Genomic DNA, 14456 nt, shown 5'->3' on the forward strand with positions numbered 1-14456 from the left:
ACAAATGTAATTCTAAATTTTCTAATAACTGTACAGTCATTGGGTCTTTGGGTGACAGCAAAGTGTGAGCATGTCAGCCAGCCAGCCGACAAGTCAGCCACCTGGATCAGACAGAAGCTTCCGCAAAACCTGCCAGTCTGTCACACAACTGCGGCGTTGTTACGGCGTGAAAAAGTGCCCAGCCAGCCGAGTAATCAGTTCGGCAACAAGGAGCGATTATATGCCGGGAACATGAGGGAAATGAGAAAAACGCTGATGGAAGTGTTTCCGTCCAGGAGAAAAATTATGCTCACAGACGCTAAAAAAACTGAATGTATAATTATAACGTCGAGCTTCGTATCCCTTTTCCAGTCCAATCCATGAAGATACCACAGTGTTCTCTCTTGTACCGCTGTTTATATTTAATCTGTGCGGGTCAAGTGCAAATGTCAGCTGGGCCACATTGTGCTTAGTTAAATGTTAAAGGCATTAAACTCCCAAGAGTCAAAAGGAGCTGCCAAGACAAGGCGGACTTCCATTCACAGCCTTGAGCAGGGAGAGTCTAAATGTTGTACTCACACTTGGCCAAAATACAAAAGATGTGTCATATAATTACCATATTAGTTATAATTGCCCACTCACATAGTATAAATAAATCACAAGCTTTAAAATAAACCAATTAGAAAATTGCAAGAATACAGCGCACACTAGAAAGAATACTGTAGAGCAGTGTGAATCCGGGCCGTCTATCTAAATAGCTTGCTACAATAGTTAGCTATACTTACTGTTAGAATACAATACAATACCATTGTTATTGCTATGTAGCTGCAGCATCCATATATCTAGCCGGCTAACAAGGATATTGTTATTTTGCTAAATACAAAAGTTAGTTATCCTACTATCTTAGCAGAAGTAGTAGTAACTAATTAACAATAACATGCCTATCTATCAGTTTATCACTCTATCTACATATCTGGCGATCTAGCTAGCTAACCAAAAGGCGTACCCATTTGGTAGATACTGTAGTTAGCTATACTCATACTTGCCAACCTTGAGACCTCCAATATCGGGTGGGGGGGGGTGGGGGGGGTGGGGGGGGGTGGGGGGGGGTGGGGGGGGGGCTTGGTCGGGGGTGGGGGGTGTTTGGGGGCGGGGTCGTTATTGGGGGGCGTGGTTATTTACAGCTAGAATTCACCAACTCGAGTATTTCATAAATATTTCATATATATATATATATATATATATATATATATATATATGAAATACTTCACTTTCAGTGAATTCTAGCTATATATATTTTTTTTTATTTTATTTTTTATTTTATTTACATAGAAAAAAAAAATACTTGAATTTCAGTGTTCTAGTGGCTATCCATTAGATGGCAGTATTGTCCTGTTTAACTTCTCCGTTCATGATGAGTATATCATTTCGGCCGCCATGTCTGTAATTTCCTCGTTCTTCTGCTTCGTCTCTTTGTTGTGTGCGCAGTTGCGCACTCTATAAAAGCCCTAGATGTTATGACGTCTTTGGGCAGGTAAGCTGTTTATTTTGTGGGAAAGCGGACGTGAGAACAGGCTGTCCCCACTCAGTCTCAGGTCCGCATTGAGCTGGAGGGGGCGTGGCCTCCAGCTCCGGCTGAATACCGGGAGTTTGTCGGGAGAAAATCTCTGCCGGGAGGTTGTCGGGAGAGGTGCTGAATATCGGGATTCTCACGCTAAAAACGGGAGGGTTGGCAAGTATGGCTATACTTAGTGTTATAACAGAGTAAAATAACATCATTATTGCTACGTGGCTACAGTGCATCTAGCTGTCTAACAAGTAGCCTACCAACTTGATAGAAAGAAATATAATAATATCATTATTTTGTATTTTAGTAAATAGTAATCGTAACTAAATAGCAATAATATGACAATTCCTCAGTTTATCACTCTATCGATATAAGTAGCTAACTAGCTAAATACAGTAAGTGGTTTACTCACTTGCTAGATACAGTAGCTAGCTATAATTCCGGTAAAATAGTAGTAACAGTAGCTAAGTAAATAATGTAAATAATAATATGCCTATTTATCAATTTATCCATCTACATATCTAGCCACATAGCTGGCGAACTAGCTTAGTAGTCTTCTAGCTTGCGAAGCTGCGAGGTCAAGTATAAAGGTATACTTACTTACTATTACTACTATCTTTGCAGTAAAGAGTAAATATTAGTAATAACTAAAATAACAATAATATGTCTATTCATCAGTTTATCACTTTTTTATCAGGCCACATAGCTGGCAAACTCGCTAACTACTTACTCACTGTGACTTTCTAGATACAGTAGTTCTAGCTATACTTCTTGTCAAATAGTGTCACGAAGTGGACTTTGGAGCAGCTTGCTGCGTGAATTGCTTTCCCGAGATGCAAAACAACTGGACTGGACATCGGATGAAGGTAGATCAGACCTGGGCATTCTGCGGCCCACGGGCCGCATCCGGCCCTTTGTACTTTCCTGTCCGGCCCGCGTGAGGTCAATCATAAATTACAAAATACATTTAAAAAAGTATCTATCTCGAGTGTGCAATACAACGGTGCTGCTTTTATTTTGAAAAGTGTTATTTATGTGCGTATGTCCTGTGAGTGAAGGCGCACAGCAACAAGTGATGCACGATTGTCCTCGATGCGCTAAAAAGAGAAAAGTTGATGACGAATGGCGTGTTTTAAAAAAGACATGGACTGACAAGTATTTCTTTACAGAAATGAAAGGTAAAGCCGTGTGCTTAATTTGTGGTACACATGTTGCTGTGTTTAAAGAATATAGTGTAACGACCTGCTGAAGTTGATGTTGTGTTCTTGAATTGCGGAAGGAGTGAGGATGGACGTGCGTGTGGAAGGAACGATATAAGTTGAGCTGTGTTAGTATAGCTTGCTCAATAAAAGTTTCAAAAGAGCGTCAGACTTGGTGTGCACTTCTTCTGGACGCTACAATTGGTGTCAGAAGTAAATCTTTGTGCATACTGCGCTGCTTAATTGTGTGCTCAGCCTGCTACGTCATCGGGAGGTACGTGCCACCATGTTTCCTGGCGACTTTGTCAAGATGGAACGGGAGGGAAAGGACATTGAGTGGGGACTTAAGGTGCCGGCAGCGACTGCAGATGTCTGTGTGAATCCAGGCCGTGAGGAGCTCGCCGCAATGCGAGAGAGAAAGGGAGGAAGGACAGAGGCAGCGTCTACAGGTGCAGCGCACGCTGCTTGGCATGGAAGAATTCCGCCATCAAAGAAGACTCCCAGGTTTGATGGCAAGGCGAACTGGGAGGCATTTCATCCCACTTCTGACTCCAATTGTAGCGTCCAGAAGAAGTGCACACCAAGTCTGACGCTCTTTTTAAACTTTTATTGAGCAACCTATACTAACACAGCTCAACTTATCTCGTTCCTTCCAAACGCACGTCTATCCTCACTCTTCATTTCCGCAACAGCAACGCTTCCTCCTTCTTCGCCAATCACCTTGCAGGCGTGCTACGTTCACAACAAAGAGGATGCAGGATAAAGTGACAGAAATGTAAATTTTTGCATGGTATTACACATCAGGAAGCGTTGTGTAAGAAAGTGTTACAAATAAAACCTTCAAAAGCCATGTGCTTTTGAATAAAGATAAGTTAGGTTAAATGAAAATATTATTATTATTATTATTTATCTTACGGTATATCAAAAGTAATTTGAACAAAATTTAATTGAAATATTGTCGTGTGGCCCTCAAGCAGTGTTCGGGTTGCTCATGCGGCCCCCGGTAAAAAATTATTGCCCACCCCTGAGGTAGATACATGATTTAATTCTTACTTAAAAAAGAGTGAACAAAAGGCGCGCACGAGGCGGAGAACAAACTTGGCTATGAAACAAAAAACTAGCACAATAGCAATACTATGGACGTGAAATATTTAAGCACTTACTGTGACATGAACTATGGCATGGACCAGTGACGTGCGGTGAGGTTCATGGCTGGTGAGGCACTGACATCATCACAGTCAGATTTACAAACATATGAACCCTAAAGAGTATCTTATTCACCATTTGATTGGCAGCAGTTAACGGGTTATGTTTAAAAGCTCATACCAGCATTCTTCCCTGCTTGGCACTCAGCATCAAGGGTTGGAATTGGGGGTTAAATCACCAAAAATTATTCCCAGGCACGGCGCCGCTGCTGCCCACTGCTCCCCTCACCTCCCAGGGGGTGATCAAGGGATGGGTCAAATGCAGAGGACAAATTTCACCACACCTAGTGTGTGTGTGACAATCATTGGTACTTTAACTTAACTTTAATTTTACACATACAAACTGTAGCACACAAAAAAGCACATTTAATAAAAAAAAACGTTATTATGGTCTTACCTTTACTTATAAATTAAGTCCATGCGCCGCTGTTGTGCTGGATTAATGCACTCCCGTCGTAGAATGCACCCCCTGACAGGAGTGTTATAACAACTAAAGCCCACACTTAAACTTTCCACGTGCAAGATTGAATCTATTTAAAAAAGTTATTTAATATGAAGCCAAAAAGTGCAAAAACAATTATGTTCGTGTTGGAGGAGTTGTGAATGAATAAAATATGAAATCCGTGCTGCAGTCTGCAGGTGTACCTAATGTTGTGGCCCTGCGGTCATTCACAACTCCTCCAACACGAACATTTTGTTTTTGCACTTTTTGGCTTCTTATTAAATAACTTTTTTAAATAGTGTAACCGAGGGTTTATAAATGTCGCACATACTGTATGAAACTACAAAATAATAAACACGGAGGCTCCAGTTTACACGAGGACCACTTTATTTACCTTCTTTCAAAAACCTCCGCTCCACTCCAACGTGTCATCACTTCCGCTCTTAGCGCCTTCAAAATAAGAGCGCAAGGCATATACCGTATAACAGCGTGTAACAGGAATTAACATCACAAAGAGGAAAGCCCATAAAAATAGGTTACAATAGATTCAATCTTGCACGTGGAAAGTTTAAGTGTGGGCTTTAGTTGATATAACTGGTCAACGCAACAATTTGGGGGCTCGTCCGGGATGGCACGCTGTTGATTGATGACTTCTTGCAATCTTCTGGACAGACTCAATTGGCCAATTCAAGGTAAGCAGAACCTTTCTTTTTAGATAAAATCTGCGTTAGGAGTCGGTCCTGAAGTCTGTAAGTCAAACACTGTTTTGTAATCCCAGGCACAGAGTGGTGATTTTGATAGATTGATTGCATTTTTGCCCTGTCCGCCATTTTACATAATAGTTGTACATAGTGGTCAACTCATGTCATTGTGTCTTGAATCTTTCATCTGTGCCTGATAAAGTTCTTGGTTAAAGTCCGTCCGTATATTAAATTCGCAAGGTTAAAGTCCTTCTGAAGAATACGGTAAAGTTCTTGGTCAAAGTCCGTTCGTATTTTTAATTCTGAGTTTGGAGTCCTTATTAATAATACGATAAAGTTGTTGGTTAAAGTCCGTTCCTATTTTTAATTCTGAGATTGGAGTCCTTATTAATAATACGATAAAGTTGTTGGTTAAAGTCCGTTCGTATTTTTAATTCTGAGGTTGGAGTCCTTATTAATAATACGATAAAGATTACCGTGACGGGCTGCTTCACTGACGAGTAAGCAAATAGTCGGGTGTGGTTCGCCCTGGGGATCTGGTCACCCCTAATAGAGTTCAAGGTTAAAGTCCTTATGAAAAATACGAGAAATACATTCTCGGGTTACGGATGAGGCATGAGAGACACAATGACCACGGGGTTTGACATGAACAAGTGTGACGGATAGGAATGTGATGGTGGTCGGGGAAAAATGTGATTAATCATTACTGTGTAATGATCAATTGAATGGACGGTTGTCGACAATGGAACTAGCAGGTAGAAAAAAAAAAGAAAAAAAAAAGGAGAACGTTCCTTGAAAGGGTTAAGAGGGAGTTTACAATGCTCGAAAAGTCGTGAACTCAAACGTCTGGTAAAATAAAATTTAAAAAAAATAAAAAAGTAACTGGAAGTTTTATGGTAAAGTGAAACGCAGAGAGTGTGCTGCTGAGTATCAATGTATTTCTCTACATATGAATCTAGCGAGCTAACAGTAATGTAAAATGTCTGACCGTTTGTAGGTCTAATGCTGCTGAAGCAGAAAGAGCTCGGGGTCACTGCGGCCCAGCACGCCTCCATCTTGATGATACTATATTGGGTAAGGGAGGCCTATTTGGTGACATAAGTGGATGTTTATAAAGTACAGTACGTCCTGGCTGTGTGTGATGTCGTGAGACGGCAACTCCATCACTGGAACAACAACGTGTTTCATCATCACCAATGGCGCAGTATGGCATTTTTCAGAAACAACCTCCACAATATGGGAGTAGAACGAATGGCAACAGTCATGACCTAACTGAGCACTTGATGTATGAGCTTGACTTGCTGTTTTACGACTCCTGGTTGAGGAGTGGAAGACCATCCCACAACAGTGTGATCCAGACGCTACAGACCATTTGCTTATTACAATAATACACTGTAAAATAGCTAATAATTGGTGTTTCTTCTTAGCTGTTGATATGACAAAGTTCAGTGTTTATATACTGTACTGTAAAAAAAAAAAATATATATACTTTACATGCCCCACCAAAATTTAAAAGATTAAGAGTGAGAAAAAAGTGGATTTATTAATGCTGTGGATCATCTGTCAATGATGTCAGCTATGTCTCATATTGATGAGCTCAACGCGCTTCAGGCTAGATGGGAGTAGGCCGCATGCTGTGTGCATAATATTGTGGATTTATGCTGGTGGTGCCAATACTTTTACACCGGCCACAAAATTAGGTAAACAATCTAGTGAGATCCATTGCATGAGCTAAAGCAATACTTTGTATTGAAACAGCATCCACCAAAGTGAGGCGCACAAAAAAGCACATGGTATCATTAGGGACGCTTTACATTCATGACACGGACAGTTTGTCCTCCCCCCTTCAGGGAGGTGTAGGCTTAGGAGAAGGATGATGAGAGGTTTTTATAAACCCAGCTACTTGATAGCCAACACTTCATTTGTAAAATAACAATTAAAAAAGGTAAATATTCATTAAAAAAATGTTCTTGCTATTTTAAAATATATATTTGCCCAGACAAGTAGGTAGGTCGTTAGGAAGTGATGTTACTCCTATTCCTATCGGTAAAGAATCTGGGTATTATCTTCGACCCAACTCTCTCGTTTGAGTCACACATTAAGAGTGTTACTAAAACGGCCTTCTTTCATCTCCGTAATATCGCAAAAATTCGTTCCATTTTGTCCACTAGCGACGCTGAGATCATTATTCATGCATTCGTTACGTCTCGTCTCGATTACTGTAACGTATTATTTTCGGGTCTCCCTATGTCTAGCATTAAAAGATTACAGTTGGTACAAAATGCGGCTGCTAGACTTTTGACAAAAACAAGAAAGTTTGATCATATTACGCCTATACTGGCTCACCTGCACTGGCTTCCTGTGCACTTAAGATGTGACTTTAAAGTTTTACTACTTACGTATAAAATACTACACAGTCTAGCTCCAGCCTATCTTGCCGATTGTATTGTACCATATGTCCCGGCAAGAAATCTGCGTTCAAAGAACTCCGGCTTATTAGTGATTCCCAGAGCCCAAAAAAAGTCTGCGGGCTATAGAGCGTTTTCTATTCGGGCTCCGGTACTCTGGAATGCCCTCCCGGTAACAGTTAGAGATGCTACCTCAGTAGAAGCATTTAAGTCCCATCTTAAAACTCATTAGTATACTCTAGCCTTTAAATAGACCCCCTTTTTAGACCAGTTGATCTGCCGTTTCTTTTCTTCTCTCCTCTGCTCCCCTCTCCCTTGGGGAGGGGGAGTTACACAGTTCCGGTGGCCATGGATGAAGTGCTGGCTGTCCAGAGTCGGGACCCGGGGTGGACCGCTAGCCTGTGCATCGGTTGGGGACATCTCTGCGCTGCTGACCCGTCTCCGCTCGGGATGGTTTCCTGCTGGCCCCACTATGGACTGGACTCTCGCTGATGTGTTGGATACACTGTGGACTGGACTTTCACAATATTATGTCAGACCCACTCGACATCCATTGCTTTCGGTCTCCCCTAGAGGGGGGGTTACCCACATATGCGGTCCTCTCCAAGGTTTCTCATAGTCATTCACATCGATGTCCCACTGGGGTGAGTTTTTCCTTGCCCGTATGTGGGCTCTGTACCGAGGATATCGTTGTGGCTTGTGCAGCCCTTTGAGACACTTGTGATTTAGGGCTATATAAATAAACATTGATTGATTGATATTTTAGTGTATTGTTTTTATTGTATTTTACCAGTAAAATATAACTGCTGTAGCTATAAAGTTATCAAGCTACTTAATTGGCTTAATTGTTAGCGAGGAGTTAGGGCATGGATTGTCATATAATTCATTTTTTACTTTATTTATCAGTATATGTGGCTAACCAACATAGCTATCACTTATAGTAGCGAGCTATTAGCTTGCTGAATCGAAACTAATATGTTCTTAAGTTGCTAAATAGATCAATAGATTCAGGGCTATTTTACTTATTTAAAAGTATAGCTATCAGTTGTACTGTATCTATTGTTCGCTAGCAAGTTTGCTGGACGATTGTATTGTATCTAGATAAAGCTAGTTAGCTGTCCAGATAGGTAGGTAGGTCGTTAGGGAGCTATGTTACTCCTATTTTCGTGTATCATTTTTCCAAAACCCAAAACCAGTGAAGTTGGCACTTTGTGTAAATCGTAACTAAAAACAGAATACAATGATTCGCAAATCCTTTTCAACCTATATTCAATTGAATACACTGCAAAGACAAGATACTTAACGTTCAAACTGGTAAACATTGTTATTTTTTGCAAATATAAGCTCATTAGGAATTAGATGCCTGCAATATGTTTCAAAAAAGCTGGCACAAGTGGCAAAAAAGACTGAGAAAGTTGAGGAATGCTAATCAAACACTTATTTGGAACATCCCACAGGTGAACAGGCTAATTGGGAACAGATGGGTGCCATGATTGGGTATAAAAGCCGCTTCCATGAAATGCTCAGTCATTCACAAAGAAGGATAGAGCGAGGGTCACCACTTTGTGAACAAATGCGTGACCAAATTGTCCAACAGTTTGAGAACAACATATCTCAACAAGCTATTGCAAGTAGTATAGGGATTTCACCATCTACATCCATCCATCCATCCATCTTTTTCCGCTTATCCGAGGTCGGGTCGCGGGGGCAGCAGCCTAAGCAGGGAAACCCAGACTTCCCTCTCCCCAGTCACTTCGTCCAGCTCCTCCCGGGGGATCCCGAGGCGTTCCCATCTACAGTCCGTCCGTAATCTCATCCAAATGTTCAGAGAATCTGGAGAAATCACTGCACATAAGCGGCAAGGCTGAAAACTAACATTGAATGCCTGTGACTTTCCATCCCTCAGGCGGTACTGCATCAAAAACCAACATCAGTGTGTAAAGTACAGTTTGTATATCACCACATGGGCTCAGGAACACTTCAGAAAACCACTGTCAGTAACTACAGTTCGTCACTACATCTGTAAGTGCAAGTTAAAACTCTACTATGCAAAGCGAAAGCCATTGATCAACAACACTCAGAAATGGCGACGGCCTCGCTGGGCCCGAGCTCATGTAAGATGGACTGATACAAAGTGTAAAAGTGTTCTGTGGTCTGACGAGTCCACATTTCAAATTGTTTTTGGAAACTGTGGACGTTGTGTCCTCCGGACCAAAGAGGAAGAGAACCATCCGGATTGTTATAGGCTCAAAGTTCAAAAGCCAGCATCTGTGATGGTATGGGGGCATATTAGTGCCCAAGGCATGGGTAACTTACACATCTGTGAAGGCTCCATTAATGCTGAAAGGTACATACAGATTTTGGAGCAACATATGTTGCCATTCAAGCAATTTATTTTTCATTGACGCCCCTGCTTATTTTAGCAAGAAAATGCCAAGCCACATTCTGCACATGTTACAACAGCGTGGCTTCGTAGTAAAAGAGTGCGGGTACTAGACTGGCCTGCCCCACCAAAATTTAAAAGATTAAGAGTGAGACAAAAGTGGATTTATTATAGCTAGTTATCTGGCTAGGTAAATAGCTAGATTGTCTCCCATTGAAAATGTGTGGCGCATTTTGAAGCGTAAAATACGACAACAGAGACCCCGGACTGTTGAACAACTTAAAGGCCTACTGAAACCCACTACTACCAACCACGCAGTCTGATAGTTTATATATCAATGATGAAATCTTAACATTGCAACACATGCCAATACGGCCGGGTTAACTTATAAAGTGCAGTTTTAAATTTGAAAACGTCTATGTATGATGACATATGCGCGTGACGTCAATCGTTGAAATGGAAGTATTCGGACACATTGTATCCAATACAAAAAGCGTGGTTTTCATCGCAAAATTCCACAGTATTCTGGACATCTGTGTTGGTGAATCTTTTGCAATTTATTTAATGAACAATGAAGACTGCAAAGAAGAAAGCTGTAGGTGGGATCGGTGTATTAGCGGCTGGCTGCAGCAACACAACCAGGAGGACTTTGACTGGGATAGCAGACGCGCTATCCGACGCTAGCCGCCGACCGCATTGATGATCGGGTGAAGTCCTTCGTCGCTCCGTCGATCGCTGGAACGCAGGTAAGCACGGGTGTTGATGAGCAGATGAGGGCTGGCTGGCGTAGGTGGATAGCTAATGTTTTTAGCATAGCTTTGTGAGGTCCCGTTGCTAAGTTAACGTCAATGGCGTCGTTAGCAACAGCATTGTTAAGCTTCGCCAGGCTGGAAAGCATTAACTGTGTAATTACAGGTCCATGGTTTAATAGTATTGTTGATTTTCTGTCTATCCTTCCAGTCAGGGGTTTATTTCTTTTGTTTCTATCTGCAGGTAAGCCAGATGCTATCACGTTAGCTCCGTAGCTAAAGTGCTTCGCCGATGTATTATCGTGGAGATAAAAGTCACTGTGAATGTCCATTTCGCTTTCTCGACTCTCATTTTCAAGAGGATATTGTATCCGAGGTGGTTTAAAATACAAATCCGTGATCCACAATAGAAAAAGGAGAGCGTGTGGAATCCAATGGGCCAGCTTGTACCTAAGTTACGGTCAGAGCAAAAAAAGATGCGTCCTGCACTGCACTCTAGTCCTTCACTCTCACTTTCCTCATCCACGAATCTTTCATCCTGGCTCAAATTAATGAGGTAATCGTCGCTTTCTCGGTCCGAATCACTCTCGCTGCTGGTGTAAACAATGGGGAAATGTGAGGAGCCTTTCAACCTGTGACGTCACGCTACTTCCGGTACAGGCAAGGCTTTTTTTTATCAGCGACCAAAAGTTGCGAACTTTATCGTCGATGTTCTCTACTAAATCCTTTCAGCAAAAATATGGCAATATCGCGAAATGATCAAGTATGACACATAGAATGGATCTGCTATCCCCGTTTAAATAAAAAAATAATAATTTCAGTAGGCCTTTAAGCTGTACATCAAGCAAGAATGGGAAAGAATTCCACCTGAAGAGCTTCAAAAATTGGTCTCCTCAGTTCTCAAACGTTTACCAAGTGTTGTTAAAAGGAAAGGCCATGTAACACAGTGTTAAAAATGCCCCTGTGCCATTTTTTTTGCAATGTGTTGCTGCCATTAAATTCTAAGTTTAGGATTATTTGCAAAAAAAAAAACATGTTTCTCTGTTCGAACATTAAATGTTGTTTTTGCAGTGTATTCAATTAAATACAAGTTGAAAAGGATTTGCAAATCATTGTATTCTGTTTTTATTTACGATTTACACAATGTGCCAACTTCACTGGTTTTGGGTTTTGTAATTGTACTGTATTTAAATTGTAATATATATTTAACCACTGTATCTATGAATTTAGCAAGCTACTTAGTTGGCTAGTTAGCGGGATAGATAGGGAATCAATTGACACTTAATTGCTTTTTACTTTATTTATCAGTATGTTTGGCTATCTAGTGTATATTGCAACTTACAGTAGCAATCTATTAGCTGGCAAGATTGATAGACATGGGTACTTATGTTGATAAACAGATTAGATTATTAGCGCCGCTACTATTTTACTATATCATAAAAGTATAGCTAATTATAGTATATATAGTTAGCTAGCTCGTTAGCTGTCCAGATAAGTAAGTAAGTCATTAAGGAGCAATATTAATAATAATAATAATAATAATACATTTATTTTGTAAGGCGCCTTTCAAGGCACCCAACTTCGCCGTACATGACATAAAAGCAGCATTAAAAATAAAAATGTAACCAAAGCAACAATTGAAAAAAGGACTATAGTGCCAGGCATAGACATGCTTAAACAGGTGGGATTTTAGATTAGTTTTAAAAGTGATAATGGGGTCAATGTTCCTGATGTCCGGAGCTAGAGGGTTCCAGAGAAAAGGTGCAGGGCAGCTGAAGACTCTTAACCCCATGGTAGACAGGCGTACTGATGGGACTGTCAGGTTGATGGAGGAAGACCTGAGGGATCGGGTAGGAATATTGATGTGGAGAAGATCAGCCAAGTATGGCGGGGAGAGGTTATGGTTGGCCTTGAATGTATGAAAGAGGATCTTGTAGTTGATGCAGTGTTTGATCGAAAACCAGTGGAGTTGGTATGACTGATAAATATACGGGCAGCCGCGTTCTGGACTAGTTGGAGTTTATGGAGGAGTTTGAGGGGGAGACCCAAGAGTAGGGAGTTGCAGTAAACCAGACGGTAAGTGACAAGAGAGTGAACCAGGATTGCAGCATTATTGGGAGTGAATGATAGGCGGAGACGGTTGATGTTACGAAGGTGGAAATAGGCAGATCGAATGGTGTTGTTGATGTGGGTGTGAAATGACAGAGAGCTGTCAAGGACAACACCCAGACTCTTAACATGGGAGGAGGAGATCAAGGTGTTGTTTACAGTGATGGTGATGGTAAAACTGGGGTGCTTGGAAAGTATGGACCAGCATGGACAGTATGGACCGGCCAGAAGTCTGTGTTCTAAAAACTCAGGCGTATTCGTGATTCCTAGAGCCCCAAAAAAGTCTGTGGACTATAGAGCGTTTTCTATTCAGGCTCCAGTACTCTGTAAGTTAGAGATGCTACCTCAGTAGAAGCATTTAAGTCCCATCTTAAAACTCATTTATATAGACCCCTTTTAGACCAGTTGTTCTGCCGTCTCTCTTCTCTGCTCTGCCCCCTCTTCTGTGCGGAGAGGTTATCAGGTGGACGCGGATCAGTTTCCACTGAGAAAGCGCTAACTGTTGTTCCAAGCCGGAAACTGGATGACCACTCCTCTGTGCATCAATTAGTGATATATACAAGAAGGTCCCCTGCTGGCCTCCCTATGGATTGGACTCTCACATTATTAACCATATCCACTCGGCACACATCGTTGGAATACTCTCTATAGATCAAGACTTAGGGTACCGTATTTTTCGGAGTATTAGTCGCTCCGGAGTATAAGTCGCACCGGCCGTAAATGCATAATAAAGAAGGAAAAAAACACATATAAGTCGCACTGGAGTATAAGTCGCATTTTTAGGGGAAATTTATTTGATAAAACCCAACACCAAGAATAGACATTTGAAAGGCAATTTAGAATAAATAAAGAATAGTGAACAACAGGCTGAATAAGTGTACGTTATATGACGCATAAATAACCAACTGAGAACGTGCCCGGTATGTTAACGTAACATATTATGGTAAGAGTCATTCAAATAACTATAAGATATAGAACATGCTATACGTTTACCAAACAATCTGTCACTCCTAATCGCTAAATCCGATGAAATCTTATACGTCTAGTCTCTTACGTGAATGAGCCAAATAATATTATTTGATATTTTACGGTAATGTGTTAATAATTTCACACATAAGTCGCTCCTGAGTATAAGTTGCACCCCCGGCCAAACTATGAAAAAAACTGCGATTTATAGTCCGAAAAATACGGTAATTTGAAAAATGCACTGCACATCATATTGGCGGCTCCAGTTTTGATAGTAAAGGTTTAAAACATTAATATGGAGACGTCTGGCGAGCTGGTTTAAAAAGCTTACCGGGCCGCATACGGCTCGTGGGCCGTAATTTGCCCATACCTGTTCTACATACTTGGATAGCTAGTTGTCTGGCTAGGTAAATAGCTAAGAGGGCATATCCATTATTATTACACATAATTACACTCTCCATGTTACATTTATACACAATATCTTTCCAGTAAATGTGACCAACTAATGCTTAGTTGATGTACAGTAGCTAGCTAAATAGTTATGTGCAGTAGGTAGGTATATCATTGTTATTTCACAATATTTTAACAGTTAGTTTAGGTAGATATTGTGTCTCTATTGTTTGCTGGCTAGATAATCAAATAATGACTAGATAAATGTGTGGTGTAGTTAGTATTATTAACTACAGTTAACTACAGTACAGTGTATAGTAATGCAAATGATAACAACATAAATGTTTAGGATAATTGT

The sequence above is a fragment of the Entelurus aequoreus genome, linkage group LG02 (assembly GCF_033978785.1).
Source record: "Entelurus aequoreus isolate RoL-2023_Sb linkage group LG02, RoL_Eaeq_v1.1, whole genome shotgun sequence".
NCBI classification, from domain to species: domain Eukaryota; kingdom Metazoa; phylum Chordata; class Actinopteri; order Syngnathiformes; family Syngnathidae; genus Entelurus; species Entelurus aequoreus.